This window comes from Rhodnius prolixus, unplaced genomic scaffold (assembly GCF_049639745.1).
Source record: "Rhodnius prolixus isolate KJV_2025 unplaced genomic scaffold, Rpr scaffold_10, whole genome shotgun sequence".
In the NCBI taxonomy this organism is placed as follows: Eukaryota; Metazoa; Arthropoda; class Insecta; order Hemiptera; family Reduviidae; genus Rhodnius; species Rhodnius prolixus.
In genome coordinates this window covers 27,934,266-27,953,755 of record NW_027411615.1, presented here as the reverse complement: position 1 = coordinate 27,953,755, position 19,490 = coordinate 27,934,266, and the positions used below count along the sequence as shown (strand labels likewise).

The 19,490-nt window shown below is 33.6% G+C and overlaps 1 protein-coding gene across 7 annotated transcripts in view; it reads right to left on the bottom strand.

Moving 5' to 3' along the window:
• Positions 1-19,490, bottom strand: part of kek2 (leucine-rich repeat, immunoglobulin-like domain-containing kekkon 2 protein) — a 562,599-nt gene that overhangs the window by 389,105 nt on the left and 154,004 nt on the right. For 5 of the 7 annotated variants that reach the window (XR_012460208.1, XM_074133670.1, XM_074133666.1 and 2 more), the window contains exon 2: positions 8,713-8,763. The exons of the other annotated variants lie outside the window; for them this stretch is intronic. The gene's annotated coding sequence lies outside the window, so the exon portion shown is untranslated. The remainder of the gene's footprint in view (positions 1-8,712; positions 8,764-19,490) is intronic. 7 annotated transcript variants of the gene reach the window in all.

Below are 19,490 nucleotides of genomic sequence, written 5' to 3'. Positions count from 1 at the left end.
TAATTATATAAAGTATTTCCCTTTGCGGCCCAAACATAACAAGTAGCAAGTTTCTAATTTTTTCCAAAAACTTTGACTTCATTTTTCTCAAAAATATTATATAAGTTTAAAATATGCACTACTCATGAAAAACATCTACATACAAACACCTTTCGAAAGGTATACTATGAATAGTGGTTATTTTTAAAATTAATACAGAAATTTCTTATTAATTGCAAAAAAATAGGGGTCAAAACAGCGTCGGCATTATGAAAGGAATTCACCTACCATAAGAATATAATTGATCAGAAACATCAAATCCTGTACTATTTTTTTGCAAACGTGTAATTTAATAATTAATTAATTTAAGAACTATATTCAAAAATATAAAATTTACATTATCAAAAAGAAGAAAGAGGTGTATATCAGGTTAAATGAGGGTTAGGAATCAGTTTCGAAAGAACATATTTTCGGTTTAACGAGTTTAGAACTCTCTGCAACAGAAATCGCGTTGTTAACTACATCTGGTAGAGATACTTTAATTTTCTTGGCCCATTTTGTTCCAAACGATGTTCCTGATTGCATTCTACTTTGTATGCTCAGGAATACGTAAGGCTTCATTTGCATACGTTACTACAGTACGAACTGGCCTGTTCTTAATCTTGTGTCCGAGAGACTATTCTTTCCTTCATAGCGCCTTCCTAAGAAAGTGGTAACATTAATTCTGATCACTCATCCAAGCTATTGGGTTCTCAGTAAGTACCACGTCCAGGAGGATATTTAAAGGATGGCCTTTTTAGTACGAGGTTTGCCTATTTCTACTTTACAACCTTTTTAACTTCTCACGATAAACCAAAAAACTGCTAATATTCATATAACTTTAAAGCAATTTGCCAATCAATCAATCCATTTGCCATTCAGTACAGCTATCCAAATCAGTTTTCTGTTGAAGAGATTAGTTCTCTTAAGGGATGGATTAATTTGAATTAGCCGTTGCCTTTAATGACAACACTAATGGCTTGATGTTCCAGGGTTATCGAACCCAAATCTCTAAGTAGAGATCATGTTACTGGCTGTTAAGATGGGCAGCTTTGAATATCATGAGCTTTCTTAAAAGTAGCCCAAAATTTCGAGATTAATTAACGATTTTGAAGCACTGTTTAGCGAATTCTGATTTTAGCTTTAGTGTTATTAAAACGTAATTGGGGTTGACTTAAGTTAGTAGAGGGGATTTTTTAATATTTAAAATCTAATATAGTTGCGTAAATAAATCAATAACCCTTGACAGAATCTCTATTAAACTGTATAACTTGAGATGTTATTTTATCATTCTATCTTTTAGTAATAAGTAGGAAATAGACAGAATATCTTAGTATCACATCCTTGGCATAACAGTAAAGAGCTTAAGGGGAATTACACAAGGAATTACACATTGCAATTTGCTACGTAACTTGCTTTAGTATTAGTTAACATCAACTTCGTTTGCTAACGAGCATGTTCGCTATATCTAAATATCTTAGGAAGTGACATAAACATTCCATTATAGTCTTATTGATATTGTTATCTAGTAAATCGGTTTAAAGCTATTGTTAAGAGTTCTTAAGAGGCTCCTAAAAATTTTGCAATTATATTATTTGCCATAATGGGGTCATTATTTAATTAAAAAATGGAATATAGTAGATGACCGTAATCGGCGTTAGATTTCTTGACGATGGGAAATCTTTTATTGTCGATAATAATTATTCCCTAAAACAAAGAAGAAAAAAGATTAACAATGTGGTTAACGTTCTGGATTCTCACGAGGAATACACCTTCCGGCTCTAGGATCTTCTCTTCCTTAGAGTTTCTAATAGCTTACAGGTGATGGATAGTGTTGTCTGTAACGTCTGTAAAGTGAGGACATAAGTTTGTACTTTAGAGAGCGTTGGAATGACTGTAACCAGGTGAAACCCTTTATAAAGCCTGGTTTTTGAGCCTAACTTTTTAAAATACAAAACATTAGTGTATTTAGACTTGTATGTTTAATTTGGTTTTGGGTTTTGGATTCACAGAGAGATAAAATGTGGTAAATACCATCATAATTATTACTATTTTTAAGCATTTATATACATTTGTACAAATATGTATTGTTTTGTAGAAACGAGTTATGAGACTGACAATAAACACAGTTGATCATTATCTTGGGATCTGGACCCACAACAATGAGAGAAAAATGTTAGGAAATCGTCAGCGCTCTAAAAAATGATTTCAGAAGTAGATGTGTCTTAAATAAAAAAAGAAAGAAGAATCTTCTTTTATTTGGTTAACTTGTATCTCGCTTTTCGTCAGTACTTTACTGATTAGAATAAAACAATAATAAATTACTTTATCGAATTACCGTTTATTTTATCTATTAGTTTTAGAATTTAAAAAGAAATGAAAATTATTTTTACAAAATCAATTCAAAGAGATAGGTAACCTGTAAATGGACTGTTATAATTCTCAAAACATTTCCGATAAGTTGAATAAGGGAGATAATTCATGCTTGACAAGGCGTACAATGTCTCGATTGAAACGTTTTAAAATAAAACTAGATCGGTTTTCAAGTGGTAAATTGAATAAAACAGGATTTGAAGAAGATAAGTTCACAATAAAAACAAGATCACCTGGATTTTAATTAATTCGTAAATTATAGAAACCGAAAAGTATGGTTTCTATAATGATGTTGATATAAAACCAACCAAATTGTGTTTGGAAAAGGGGTCAACAGTATGGAGTGTTTAATTAAAACTTGGTTAAATAAAACTACAGCAGCGTTGCGAGTATAACGCAGTTTCATATTACACTGATCGATAATGCAACTGAAAAGCGCCAGGTTAGCTTTCAACATTAATAATCTACGCTTTTCATTGAAACAGTCCAACTGATTTTTACCACATTTCAAGCTTAATAACGAAAATCTATGCACTTAATTTTTTGTTTCTTTGTTGTAAATGCATATATGGTGATTATCTAGAAACACAACTATGAATGCTTAACTGCAAACGCCCTAAATCCAATGGTTAGGCTCCACTAACTAAAGGACCAGAAATTTATTGGAAAGAAGTCAATTACAATGGATTGCAGTTGTCTTCTGGGGATAGACAAAATGAAATTCGCTAGTTCATGGAACGAGAATATTTTGAAGTAGAAAGATAGGATAATCAATATTTTTGGCTATGTTTTGAATAAGCTCATAGTTTCAACAAATGATTACATAGCCTGTGATTGATGTAAATAATTCCAGATAGTCTTCCAAGTAATTAGATATTTTCCTAATGTAAGCGTTTAGAATCAAGAATCGGAACAGGATTATAGGAATCGCTGAATCATCAGCTTAAGAAAATAGAATTGTGTCAAAATGAGCAGGAAAATTAGCTGAATTTAAGAAGGCTTGCACCGAGTTAAACTTCCCTGAGGAACAGCAGCCTCTAAATGGACAGGATAAAAATAACGATCAGGAACTCAGCTTTGCATGAAAGTACCGGTAAGATTCAAGGATGAGGTTATTATTAATAATGAGGATATTTTTTTAGCTCCTTATTTCACCTTGATAATGCAGTCCGGGGAATGGCCAGGCTCCTGAACCACGTCTAGGAAGGTCCTAAATCAACAATACCCAGTGTGGGTCTGTAATTCTAAAATTCAATTTTTGTTGGCTAATGAACTAAGTAAGATTATGAATTAAGTTTATCTCGGTCCAGATCATTTACATACAGAATTAGTTAAGTTTACTTATTTAATTAAATTTTGTACCCGTTTGATATTAAAACCATGAAATATTATATTATTATTGTTATTATTATTATTGTTATACTCTGACCAAATATTGTTATGATTATTAATGCAAACTACTGAACTATTACATTTAATATAACTAATAGTAATTTAACTTCTAACAGCTAACAGTTACTGGAGAGATAGTCCAGTAATGGGAACAATACAGGACAGTAAACCTATTTATCGCGACCACTGCCAGCTAGAGTAGCAGTTCGGCAAGTACCAATGTACTTGGAGGCCGTTCTCTTTCGCAATGAGTTTCATTTCTCCATTGATCTTCGCGCCAAATCACTAACCCTCGTCATTACACCCACGATATTTGCTTCCTTTCAATATTATTAAATATTGATTATAATGTCCCATAAATGGCCGTTGTTGCAAACTCGATTACTTTACGAGTTAGTTTTTTGAAAACTAGACTTGTACAAAGGTTACCGGCCAAAATCTTTCTCTCTCCGTAGTCAGCATCCAACCGTAAGTTAAAAAAAAATTAATAGAAGTGACGCACAGTACAAAAGGACAAATAAAACCTTAGAATTCCGCAGGATATTACTAACCAGGACTCTGAAATTAAGGCAGGCTATCACCAAGACAGCTCTATCCTCTCTAATTAACCGCAGTAGACCACTGAAACTACGTTGCTCTAGTCTAGACTTTGGTTTACATCTATGAGCACACCGTTGTTGGACTTATGTTTGTCCCATATTAATGGGGGCTTAGTAAGATTGAACAAGGTTTGTAAACTAAAGGATTTTCTCGGGAAAACCGTGGTTCTTACGATGGTTTTCATGCATATGGCGGGTACAGGACTAGAAGAGAAATTCTAAACTATTCCCGAACCGAATTCTAAACTTTATGTAAAATTATTTTTTTAATTAATATTATTATTAATTACTGTTCATTATTTTTGGTGACTGAATCATAGTTTCAATAGAATGAAAAATTAATGCCAGCTTCAGTCATTATAAACTTTATTATGCCGAGCTTTCCGACCTAGTGACTAGGTCATCTTCAGGGCTGTGGAACATATTTACAGTGTGGTAACAATTATATAACCAATTAATTATATTACAATGAATATGTATAATGTAACGAAAATTTACAAAAATATTTACCTAATTTACAATATACTGTTTTACATCATTAGAGAGTTGGTGTGTCCTCAATCTTGTCTGTTCATGGACTGAATGTGATCGGTCTGTGTGTGATCTGTGTTTGGTTGTAAGGAAGTCAGTGTTACCAATTGTCAAGTATTGCGTAGTAAGTTGGCGTATATGTTGTTTAAATTGTTGGGGTCAGTTTTGAAATTTATACTGTTTTCTGTCTTAGATATGTATATCATTTCTATCATTTCATAAAGTTTATAATGACTGAAACTGCAATAATTGTTCATCCTATTATTATTAATGACTTTATTTTATTTTTTATGGAAGCTTGTCCAATCTGTGTAAAATCGGTACATTGTAAAAATGTTTTACAGGATTAATATTATAACTGAATGGTCTTCTCGCTGGTCAAGATATGTTCAGGAAATATCTAAACATTAGTGTTATTTAATATAGGACTTCTGTGTAGACTCAGCTAGAGAAAGAAGATAACCGCTTCTCACATCCTGTTTGATTATTTGGCTACCATGAGGGGAACAGTTCCCGCTCCCAAGAACTGTTATTGTTCATAATTGTGACTAATTACTAATAGAATTAATAAATATTAAGGAAAGGAAAATCCTTCGATGTTATAAGTGGACTTTGAATATGGTTTCAAGAAAATGATCACCAACGTCAAGCTGGTGAGCGAAATATGATCGCACTTTTAGTAGAATGGAATACAGAGGCCCAGACATAAGAATAAAATTGTTGGAACGGGACGCCAATTAGCAGAAATTGAATGCGAATTAAAAAAAAAACTATAGACGTAAAGAAATTGCAGAAGAATAGAATTCACAAAGGCAAAGAGAATTCCTCAAGAAACTGAAGAAAAAAAATGAAAAAACCTCACTTCATCACTAAAGATGAGGGTTGAAATTACTCGATCACAGGGGTCAATGTAAAGTCCAGAAGAGTTGGATAAGGAGTTCTCAAGCTCAAGAAAAGTCTACGCGGTTAGGTTAACATGAGTTCGCTGGACATTATTCGAATTGCATTGCGCAAACAAATTATTGCACCAATCGCCACTTCAAGAAGAAGGCTATCACATCATCCAATGGCTACAATTTCATATTTTATTGTCATTCAATCTGGATTTTTGGTAGTTAATCCGTGGTATTATTAGATTAGATTAAACTAGGACGCCACTGCGACCCCTTTGGATCTATTGTGGCCCCCCTCACTCTAAAGCTCACCCTCCAGACCTGTCCTTTTAATCAGACTCTTGATGCTGGAGAGCGGCTCTGGGGTAAAGCTCCTCACAGGCCTTTACGAGCCCCTCACACTGACACAACACGTGCAGTGCCGTTTCCTCCTCTTCCTGACAGAACCTACAGAGGCTATCATCTGCCAGGCCCATGCGATGCATGTGTTTTCACGCATTTCGAAACCCCAAAACAGGGCTATGGGCCAACGAAGTGTCCCGCAGAGCCTTCCCGGGCTAATAATTCTGCCGCTTCGTTTCCCTTATAACCTGAATGCCCGGGTACCCAAACCAGAAATACCTTATCCGTGGTATTATACTTTTCAAATTTAATTTACCATCTCTTTATTTTAACTCACATTTTTATTACTTAATTTATAATAATTATAAGTGGAAATAACAATAAAAATAATATTTGCTTGAAGATTCAGTTCCTAAAGTACTAAAATCTGTTCAGTGGACGACCGACCATCTAGAGAGTCTAATGGCCATGATTACAGGCAGTAACATAACTGTGTCCACCAATTAAATAGAGTACGGCAACTTTACATCTGTTACATCTGAATAGCGAATGATTTAATTAGGAACATATCTCAACTGCTTGATCATAGCAACCATGATAATTAATTTTCTCAGAAGTCAGAGCAATGTCTCCACCAGCAATTATATAATGTATTTCAGATTGGAATAGTTAAACATGCTGTTCATTAATGATATTACGATTTTCTCTATCCTTAGCCCTTGTTGCTAATGATTGTAATTTTGCAAACAGATGTCGCCAAGAGAAATAACATTCTCCGTCCATTTTAATTAAAATAAACACTATTTACGATGTTTAGAAACTAGGAAAAAAATTGTTTAATTCAATAAAATGAGCTTTTATGGCTAAAATTGGTAATTTTGGGAAGAAACTAAGTTTTATGAGGATTCCATGTCACAAGATAGGCAAAAAGAGATTTTTATGGAACATACACACGAATTACAGCACTATTAGAGTTGATAACAGACGCATTTTTAATTACATAGTTATTCTAACGACAATAAATATCAGTAAGGAAAGCGATTACCGCAGAGCGTTGGGAATGAATTGTGCTCGTTGCTACTAAACATTCCGGAACGTATAAAGCATATTTTGTTGGCTCCTCATTCAATCTATTCTTCATATCTCCATAAAAATATTGTTCGGGGAAAAAAAAGTTTTTAATAAATGCGATAGATTATATAAACAATGCAAGTTCTAAGTTTAATAGAAATTCGAGAAAATGATGAAATACTGGTGACTAAAATGGTAATTCTGTCTGAAGGTTTTTGGTTGAAACCATAGTAATGGAACAGAAAATAGGACCAAAACGGAACACTCTATATGAGCTTTACACTAATTTTACTTCCTGTTCAATCATATACTCACACAAGTACATAATACTTCCGTTAAAATAAATAAATAAAAATCATAACCAGGGAACCTCCAAACATGTATAAAAATTTAATTTCTTATATATCCAGCTGGAATTCTGTGCTGTTGGCACAATTCAGAAAATGTCTGGATCATCTTGCCCAGGTAAAGATGGTTAGACTCTTCTGAGTCCCCTGGACTCAAGCTGGGATTGAAAGTAACGAAAAAAACTAACAGACGGACTTAAGAGAGTACATAATTCTGTAGCCTTAAACCAGCCTTGCCAATTTTGAAACCCTGTTAGTGACAGAATTAACAGAAAGTGATGGCTGAGTAAGTTGGAGAGATTGTAGAAGAAATTCATCTGGCCACTAAAGGTACTAATCATTTAATAAGGGGTTCTGGTGATGATGAAGGATGAGGAGTGAGCCGTGATGATGCTGATGTGGGGGAAATCTTGGTAAATTGAAAGGTAGCGGTGTTCTCAGGTATTGCACTAAGACTTGCAAACTGATCAAGAAACGAGGGATTCTTTTTGAGCAGGGGATGTAAGAACTTTTGGAGCTCAGATTCCTTCCGTTTTTACTGCTCTAAAAATAACAATAATTACGAGAATTTGACTTAATCATCTCCCTGATTAGGGGTAGGGAAAAAAATCAATAAATTTAAATTAGGCTCGATACATGAAGTAGCCTTTAATAAAAAATAGAAGTAAATAAAAGTTAAAATGAGTGGTAGTAAATAAATTATGTTTTTCACATTGCTAGTTAATTATGGACTCTTTCGGAAGTATACAGGGTGTACACGGTGGAGTGGTCGAAACTTCGGGAGGTGATTCTGGGCATCATTTGCAACAAAAAATTCTATATAAACTATGGCTCGATTCGGCTCCGATTTATAGATATTTTTAATTTTATGTTTTTTCAAGGTGTTACTACTTTTTAGCAAACAATTGGCTATATTTCTCAAACTACTAAAGCTAAAACGATTTCAATAAGCTTAATAGAAAGAAAGTTAAATTTCCTTTTAAATAAGCTAATTTATATTTCAAAATAATAATATTAAGTATTTTCCTTGGTGGCCCAAACATAAGGAAATAGCAAGTTTCTAATTTTTTCCAAAAACTTTGACTTTTTCTCAAAAATATTACATAAATTTAAAACGTACACTCATCATGAAAAACATCTACATACCTATATCTATCTACTTGTATGTACTCGGCTTTTTCATTAGCTCTTCACAACCTGTAAATTCCAAAAGTTTATAGTGTAGTTCAAGAAAATCTATGTTTTATTCACTAATACTAAATAATTTTAGCAAATTTTTTTAATTAACTAAAGAGTAGTACACAGATCTAAACTCGTTAAACGAAAATCCTTTCTTTCGAAATTGGTACCTAACACTCATTTAACATCATATTCATTTTTCTTCTTTTTATTTTGTTTTATTATTTATAATATTTTCTTATTAATTTCTAGTTTTTTCTAGCAGAATGAGGCACAAGAAAACAGTCCATAAGAATATACTAGTTAGGTTTAAAATTGCAAGTCGAAAAACAGGATTGAATCTTTAAGTTTGTTAGTCATTTACTTTGTATGTTAAGTTATTTTAAGTCTACTAAATATACTTTTATTTATTTATAGAGAGGTTGCATTGCTTTGTATGCACAATGTCTGCAGTTACGATTCCCTGGATTTATTTGGCTTAACTGAAGGAAACGGCTGTCCGAAGGCTGACAGTGCACTGGAAAAAGCTCCGGGCGCCAATAACCACGGATGTTGAGACACTTCAAATGGAATGCAATTTTTGGATAGATCTTCTTTGCAGCATTGTACAAGTAGAGAATCTTCTCGGTCCAGTATCTCGCATAAAGCTTCTGTCTAAGGAGAACCTTGTTGGTTGCAATGCTTTCCGCTTCAGTCGATATTACAAGAATTTAACTTGATATTGGTGAAAGAGTTTGATTAGAAGAGATATAAAGTGATTGGGAGGTGCCAATGTTTCTCTTCATAAGATTGAAGTTTAATCGAACATTTGTAATTATAGAACTGTAATTAAAGCAATGATGGCTTGCAGTTGAATAGGTACTCTGACCTCCTGACACAATTTACCTTTAAACCTACTTCTTTTTGCAGGAACAATATTAACAAATCTTTCAATGTGAATTAATTTAATAAGTATTGCAACAAAATTGTTACAATAAATACTTAAAATTTGTTCACAATTATTTGAAGTAGAATTAGTTCGAAACTGGAAGAACTGAATTGCATCTTATAGACCTAGGAAGTGTAGTCATTAAAATAAGAATCACTTGTTTAGCTGTTTTCTAATTAAATACTAACGACAAATGAATATTAATTACTTTTAATTGGACTCAGGCTTTTATCCATCTAGTCAAGGAAGTTGCACGTACGGCATTTGGAAGGAGAATTTACAAGAAACATCTACTACTTTTCCAAGAGTTCTGAAAAGGAAATGCAAAACTCTTGTAAACCGGATTGTTTGTATGCCAGCAAGGTATTGTTATTTTCTGCTACTTTATTTTTGTCAAAGTATTATTTAGAAATGGTGAGAACATTGATTAGAACTCAGTGAAATTGACTTTTCCAATTTAACATTAAAGGGAAAAAATAATATAAAATGTAGGTATATTGAATTTTGTTAGAGCAATTAGGTAATGGACTTTTTAATTTCTCCTAAAGGTTAGAGAAATCTGCATATTATAGTGTAGTTTTTTTTGTATATTGATTTTTCACGAAAAATATTCGTTTTAAGATCTCCTGAACTCAAAAACGTATTGAGAAGTTCAAGGCGCCACGACAGCCGAGCGGTTAGAGGCGAGACCAGTAAAACTAATATGCATTGTGGTACTGGGTTCGATTCCCCAGTCTAGTGGCCTTGGATTTTATTTAATAGTTAATAAAAGAAATTTACAGTAAAGTATGTTTACTAGTCGCTTCCGTCCAGGACGCCTAATTGGTATTTAGACGTTAAACCCCGCCTGAAAAAATTGGCGATTACTTTACTTTACTTTTATTGAGAAGTTCATATTTAATATTTCGAATCGGTTCCACTATGGAATCTGGTAATCAATGGTTATTTACAAAAGGTTTTTTGGGGTAAAAATGCAACTTTACAAAATATAATTTTCATTTTTTTTTTTTTTCAGGTTTGTCTCAAAAAACGCTTTTTCTTCAAACTTCAGTTATGCACACACAAAGACGTAAGTAGATCCACATTTATTTGAAACAATTTCGCTGCAAAAAGCTCTCTTTTGCATTTCCGGAGGCAGTGATAGGGTTAAGTTTCTCTCTAATGTGCCACTTCCGTAAGTAGCGTGAGGTTTCCATTATCTGTGTAATATTAAAAAAAAATAAATCGCAGCAAAACTTTCACCATTTGAGGAACTCTACTTTAGACCATCGATATAATACAATTTTATTATAAATTTCAACTATTTATTAGATCAAATTTGATTTAAAACTTCTAGGACCAACATATGACAGTTTGGTTTTAATCAATATCGTAAATAACTTTTCATTCTTTTTTGTCATCAACCAGTTAAGCGTGTTTGACACGTATAGAAGTCAAACCAAATCTTTATTACAGTGCATTCGACGTGTATACTCGTTGTGAAAAATATAAAATTGCCATGAACTATAAAAACTCGAAATTTTAACAAAATACAATAAGAATATTATTTGGTGGGATGTTTCCTTTATCTTACCAATAGAACTGCCAAGTATTTTATACGGAGGGGGGATGGTGGGAGTCAGCCAAATGATGTGTTTGGTCTCCGCATTAGAGATTGGGAATTACGCAAACAAATGGAAGCTCTCAACCCATGTGCAATGCCCGTTTTTACCTTAGATAGAGATTCAGACCTCAGTACGAGCATGATTTCATTTTGCACAGAATTCAAAGAGCTCTTTTCTTCCTTGTAAAAGCCTCTTACGTCTCTAGTTAACTAGATGAATGCATAACGTGAAGCGGTGCAAGATTTTGGAATGAGCACAGAATGCTTTGGTAATCTCAAGCCCCAGAGAGATTGCAGAAAAAGTCGCTTGCAGTGACTATTATGACGTTGTAAACTTTTGATTGTTTTGCCCTGAGCGTTCGACGTGTATACACGTCATGGTCTGATTTTAATTCCGCACACTGTGGGGGAAGTTTTGAACTAAATTCCACGCTTAACTGGTTGGTAAAATTTGTTGAATCATAAACCACGATGTTAATGGTAACGTTATCACTCGAAGTACCATAAAATATGTAAAACCTTTTTTTTAAGAGGGGGACATTTTGTATAAAACATCCAATAAAGCTAAAAATAGATAGAACTGGCTAAAGTAAATTAAAACCTGAATCACTATAAACTACCACTAGTTAAAGTAACACATATCCCTATCCGATCAGAATGTGCGCATCGAGAATCAGCTGAAATGCATCGCATTCAACGCTAAAATATCAAACTTTTTTTTTTTGTTCCTTTTGATAAAACGATGGAGTGACAAAAAAAGTGCCGAGACCAAGCTATCTGAAGTCATTAAATACGCCATAGAAAGCTTTACAAAGTGCTTCTTTTTTTCTGTTCAAGTTGAATGACACGACGATAATAATTGCTTTGCATCAAGTTCTACAATTTTTATCCCCTGCACATGGCAACGTCTGCTCTCTATAGAACGCTTTCACCTATTCTTCCATTTTAAAACATTTAATAGAGACACTCCGGTCGTAAAAGCACTTACAATCTTTAAAAAGCATTTGATTTTTCAATTTTTTTCTAGGGATGAGTTGAATGTACAAGGTCAAATATAAAAATGAGAATGGAAATGACGATTTAAAAAATATATAATTTTTAAAAGCAAAAAAATAAATCATATTTTTTTAAATGATGATTATACAGGGTGAACCAGTAAGTATTGTCCATAGGCCTACTGTGTGTAGTACATCTAAAGTGGAGTTCAATGACGTATTGGCCAACTTCATATTTTCCTCTGTTCTTGAGTGACGTCACTTTAAAGTTTTTTTCTAAAATCATTACTTTTTTCCAATAAAAATATTATTACTCAAAAAGTTTTAGTCCGAATTCGATTCTGATGACTCGGTTAGAAACACAGATAAATTTGCTAAAAATTGATACCATTTTGAAGCATAAGTTATTCTCTAATCAGCCTCAATCTCCCTCCGAATGCTGGAAAAATAAAAGCTATCGAAATTTTTAAGAAAACTCATTCGGCTCTTATGTGATCATTATCAGACCCAGGTGCTGGCACTTTTTATAAAAGTTTCCTTGTTTAGTGGGCTTTCCAACGGTATATCATTTTCCCGGATTCCTTTTATTTTCGTACGAGAAATTACTTTTGTTTTGTAAGAAAACGTGTTCACGAGCACTCAAGAGTGTTTGTTATCAAGTTGTTTAATTCATAGAAAACTCTTTTAGATGGACCAGTAGTCAATTTTAAAGTAGGCTGTCTTTAAATAAGGAAGTCAATGGTTACAAATTGCACTAAAAAGAAAGAAAAAATAAATAAATAAATAAATCTAAACTCTGAAATATTTGAGAAAATGTTAGGAAATATTTTAAACAAGTACTACTTTTATAAAAAAAATTCATATAGTTTGTATTTACTCCAAATTACAATTTCACACAAAACTACCCTGTTGAAAAAGAAAAAAATGTGAATAAGCCTTAACAACCCTTTGAACCCACTAACATATAATCGTTCTATCTGAATTAGGTATTAACCAATTCAACAAGGTGTCTTACAAATAAACTTCCCTTATCTGTTAGACTTGGTTTCAAAATTTTCTATTGTACCATAACACTGTTGAGTACTCGTGAACACGTTTTCTGGTAAAACAAACGCAATTTCTCATAAGAAGATAAAAGGAATCCTGGAAAATGATATACCGTTTGAAAGCCCATTAAACAAGGAAACTTTTATAAAAAGTGCCAGCACCTAGGTCTGATAATGATCACATAAGAGCCAAATGAGTTTTCTTCAAAATTTCGATAACTTTTATTTTTCCCGCATTCGGAGGGAGATTAAGGCTGATTAGAGAATAACTTATGCTTCAAAATGGTATCAATTTTTAGCAAATTTATCTGTCTTTCTAACCGTGTCATCCAGAATCGAATTTGGACTAAAACTTTTTGAGTAATAATATTTTTATTGGAAAAAAGTAATAATTTTAGAAAAAAAACTTTAAAGTGACGTCACTCAAGAACAGAGGAAAAGATGAAGTTGGCCAATACGTCATTGAACTCCACTTTAGATGTACTATACACAGTAGGCCTATGGACAATACTTACTGGTTCACCCTCGGTTTCCATCGAAAAATAATTCATTAGTACAGTAATCAGTATATTCAGCAGTACCAGAACTACAGTTTGTGCATCTGAACAGTTAAATACAACAGATTGTAAGCAAATAAGACGTTGTTAATGTTATGTATAAACATGTCTTGAGTCTAAGCATCCAAATATACTGCAGTGAATCTTAGAGCTAAACCAATCAATTGATGGTTCTACAGCTTCCTTGATTAGAATATTGACAGAACTAATTAACTAAAAGGTTTATAATATTAGTTTTAATCTTTAAAATTAAAATCAAATACAAAAAATTAAATAAAAATAAGAAGAGTCAATTTCTGCAGAAATAATACTTGTTTTTGTTTTTTTCTCCAAATACTTCGCTAACCGCTAATAAGTGGAAATAATGTAATCGTGTAAAATGATCAAAAATTGTGATTCACTCGTATGGAAGGATTTTTCAGATATTATCACGCAAGAGTTTGGATGTTCTAAGATATTGTTGTTACATTATCTATACTTTTATATTAATAAAAAAAGAAATTCTCTTTTAATTTCCCTCGTATAGCTTTCCCTATTTCCGTGAAAAGTCATGAATCATCCATGCTATTATCCAACACTAAAGTAAAAAGTAAAGTAAAGTAATCGCCTATTCTTTCAGGCGGGGCTTAACGTCCAACTACCATTTACTAGGTGTCGTGGACGAAGGCGACTAGCAAACGTACTTTATTGTAAATTACTTTTATTAACCATTAAATAAAATCCAAGGTCTAAGACCGGGAATCGAACTTAGTACCACACAATACTTATTAGCTTTACAGGTCTCGCCTCTTAACCCGCTCGGCTACCGTGGCGCCTAATTATCCAACACTATGGATCAACACATATTTTTGAAATAAATCTCTGTCACAGCTTCTGTTCGTTGAGTGCAATGTTCGTCTGTTTAGGAAGAACATTTCTTATTTTTTGGATGCTGTAGTAGGCATTGCATTTTTAAGTAGGAATGTGGGTGAAGTGTAAATAAGATGGAACCAGCTTCTTTGTTAGGCAACATAAATTGCAACTTATTAAGTGCACATCGTACAAATCTTTCTACTGCTTTTTTCACATCGGTCCGAAGTTATTTTGAAAATTCTTTTAATTCCGACAAAATAAATAAATAAGCAAGCAAGAGATGGGTCAAGGAAACGGCTGCTATAAAGAGCCAATACTCCCTTATTAAGTGATGAATATAACAAGCGTTGAAATTATTATTTGGAATCCAGTGTACGAGGGTCGTTTGAAAAGTCCGTGCAAAGTCAGAGAGATAGCACTACTGGCGCGCATCGAGGTTATGTTTAGTTAGTAGCATCTCTTGGAAGAACACACACCAAGTTTCAGCCAGATCGGTCTATTTCTTTGTGTTTGAATCGAGGAAGTGGAGTGATTTTCAAAAAATGTACGAAAAAGAATTTCGTGTGTTGATTAAACACTACTTTATGAAAGGCAAAACGCCTCAGGAAACTAAAGAGAAGCTTGATAAACATTATGGTGACTCTGCACCTTCGATTAGAACAGTTTATAAGTGGTTTCAAAATTTTCGGAGTGGCCATATGGGCACAAGTGACGCTGAACGTTCTGGACGCCCTGTTGAGGTTACTACTCCAGAAATAATTGATAAAATCCATGATATGGAGATGGATGACAGAAGAGTGAAGGTGCGTGAGATTGCTAGTGCTGTGGGCATCTCGAATGAACGGGTACATAATATTTTGCATCAACATTTGGACATGACAAAGCTATCCGCAAGATGGGTGCTGCGATTGCTCACGCTTGACCAAAAACGAAATCGTGTGAAGTGTTGCAAGGACGGTTTGCAGCTGTTCCAGAAGAATCCGCAGGACTTTAAGCGTCGTTTCGTCACTGTGGATGAAACATGGATACATCACTACACTCCTGAGACCAAAGAACAATCTAAACAAAGGGTTCCAACTCGTTTCACATTCCCCCCTATTCTCCAGACTTGGCTCCCTCGGACTACTATTTGTTCCCCAATATGAAGAAATGGCTGGCGGGAAAAAGATTTTATTCAAACGAGGAGGTGATTGCAGAAACGAATGGCTATTTTTCAGACTTGGACAAATCCTATTATTCGGAAGGGATCAATAAACTAGAGCAGCGTTGGACGAAGTGTATAAGCCTAAAAGGAGACTATGTTGAAAAATAAAAAAGGTTTACCCAAAAAAATTAAGTAGTTTTTATTTTTGCACGGACTTTTCAAACGACCCTCGTATTGAGTCGATTATTGGAATTGGTAGCACTGTTAATGATCCGTGATAGTACCTTCGAAAATGAGATGACCTAGATGGCACAATAATATCTCACTAAACTATTCTAAGCAATAATAACATTTAATAACTAATAATACTGGGTAACTCTAAGCGAAAATTAAACTCTAACTCCGACTTAACTTTAAGTAGGTATTGTTATTTTAGTAAATTTCTAAGGTAAAAATAAGTTGCAGGTCTGATAAAGTTATTTTTCCAGTTTTTCATGAAATATATTAGATCATATAGTTGTCCCCACGAGTCTGAGCATAAAAATAACATTTTTATAGCAAAGTAACTACGATCTTAGGGGAGTTTGTCCATAGAAATATAAATATTTGTAAATAAAATGAAACAATGTTCTATATATATTCCAGTATATGGAGAACAGAACAGAAAAATATAGTAGATAAATAATTCCATTAGATTTTTCCTAACTTTGCTAACAATATTTTATGTTTTTGTAGACTTGTTCGTTGTTTTTTTTTTTAGAAAAGTAACTCAAACAAAAGTAATAACAAATAATAAAAGAAAATTGAAAAAATAAATGAATAATCTAGAAAAAGTTTCCATTAAATACATTTTGATATATTTATATTGAATTTGTAAAAGATTTTTAGATTGTAATAAATGTTAACCATTGCAGTTAAAGTAAGCAATAGCCACAAACTGTAGCGTTCTGAAATCTTTAAAATTTTAGTCAAATAAATATTATTACTATCGCCACATAATAACGTTGAAGTTGATCTAACTCAAAATTTAAATAACCCTGTAGAATTTAACACAAATAATGGATACTACTATCTCTACAACAAAGTCTAAAACCAACTTTAGAAACGCTATAATTAAGACGATATGAAGTGTTGAATTTTAAACTGAAAATTTAAGGTGCATCAACAAATTCAGTTTTTTTTTCAGTGCACTGCCGGTTTCCAGACAGCGTTCTCTTATTACAAACAACATCTTTAAACACCGGGCAGTGAGCTGGATTTGAACCTGGGATTCCTGGCATCGGAAATCTGTATAAGCCAATCTCTGAGTTAATCCCTTCCCTTTTTAGTTACTGCGATATTTTCTTTTAGTTATAAAATTGTTATGCAATCAATACATTATGCCCATAATGACGTGTTCGTGAATGTACCTTGTAATTGACTTGTTGGTGAATGTTCCAACAAGTCAAAAGCCATTTAGATTGTAATAAAGTTTACGGATACCTTTGCAGATAAAGTTAGCAAGAGTCACAAAATGTAGCGTTCTGAAATCTTTAATACATGACATTATCACGGAAATTAATTTAATTTAATTATATGACATTCATCACGGAAACTATTGATATTTCTAACTAGAGCCCTTATCTCTTTTACTGTCTTCATTATCCGGATATTATAATGTACATTTCTGCAAGATAACTACGAGTGTACTAGATTTTAACTGAAAGTCGTACTTTTAGTTTGTAAAAGGAAATATGTTCAATCCAAGGTGCAATACAAGGTAAGCCGATTACAAAAGACAAACTAAATGTACCTTAAAAAGGGGATTTGTCGCCCCTCGCTTCATTATTCCTGAATAATTTACTTAAGCAAATCACTTATAAATAATGAAAATATCAAGAAACTAAGGGTGTCATTCCGTAATACATCTGCTCTGAGATCTATATTCTCAGACTACTTGTTCTCCGTTAATATAACACAAGCATCGTCGAATAGCTTCTACGATTTTTAATTAGAAAATATCATTTAAAAAAATGAACAGTATCTCAAAAATAAAGCGTAATTACTTTTTTCTTAAATTTATTAATATAAGTCAATTTCAGAATAATAAAAACCGAAAAGGAAGTACCAGAATTTAATTAATCCAGAAAAAACCTGGGATCCCTTGTGTCAGCGGAAAATGACGTTTCACAGGAAGTGAAAAGGAGATTGATGTCAGCCAATAAATGCTATTATGGTATAAGTAAGCATTTTAAAAGTAAATTATTGACGAGAGGCACTAAACTGAGGCTCTACAAGACCGTTTGGTGTACGCCTCGGAAACATGGACCACCTCAAAGGCGGACGAAAACCGTCTGCTGATGTTCGAAAGATTTATGGCCTAGTACGTGAAGGCAAGACCTGGCGACGTAGGCACAATAGGGAGCTGTATCCACTATTAGAAGAGCTCCCGGATAGTAAATTGGATCAAGTTGAGCAGATTGAGATGGACTGGCTATATGGCGAGAATGGATGCTGACGAAATTCCCTCCAAACGTCTAGGGAGACACCAAACAGGAAACGAAGCAGGAATTAGAAGGCCCAGGTTACGATGGCAGAACGGTGTAGCTCAAGATGCTACGAGCATCCTTCGAGTTCGTAACTGGATGGCGGTTGCTAAAGATAGGGACGACTGGCGGAAACATATTAAGGAGGCCAAGAACCACATCACTGGGTTGTAGCGCCATGATTAATTAATTAATGATATTTTATAAAACTGCTGAAATATTAACGCTTCCAACTTGCGTACAAAGATAATACGTTACTTGTTAAATTTTGTCTTTCTCACAAAAAGAATGGAAAACTATTGATATCGATCATGTCAAATTTTCTTAATGGATTTCTATCGTACAGGATACTGCGTTCTTAGTGTCGGTCAACATAGAAACGTCATACAGTTGGGTTATAATTTGTAAATTCAGATATTTATTAATAAAGGGCCTCACATTATTTATATTTTTCATCCTTTTAAATTTTTTCTTAATCTATACAAACACTTTAAGAGCCAAGAATGCTCCAATTGCTATTCCCATTACCAAAAAAAAAGTAAAATTTCTTATTTCTGAACTAGAGCAATGGAGTTCAATAACACCCCAGACAAACGAACTATTCAGACAATCCATTCTAGGTGACTCCGTCTAGATAACCAATCTATCGTCCGCCAGACGACAGATAAGAGACGATTCTTCTACGTTGCAAACATCAATCTACATAACAAACTCAACGTATTTTTTTTTTTTTTTTTGCCCAACAGATAATAGATTACAAGGCCCGTATTGCTTCTTCTCGCAGCGTTTCTAATCCTTTTAAACCGTTTGGTGTAGCACTGCTAACATAATCCGCGAATAAGCTGTCTATCAACGGGCGCCACTATCCGTGGCCGTGTTCCAGAGATTGATGAATGCTAGTTGCAGCCAACAGAAAGGGTTACTGACAATGATAAACTCCTTATTCTTCACATTCTTTACTTCTTTAACTAATTTCTTAATGTAGAGAGAGGTGTCTTAAATGATTAAGATTCATCAAGGCTTTATCGGCAGGTTCTAACCTAAACTAAACATATCCCATTTTAGGCAGGTTTCATTTGTGACTTGTGCTGACCA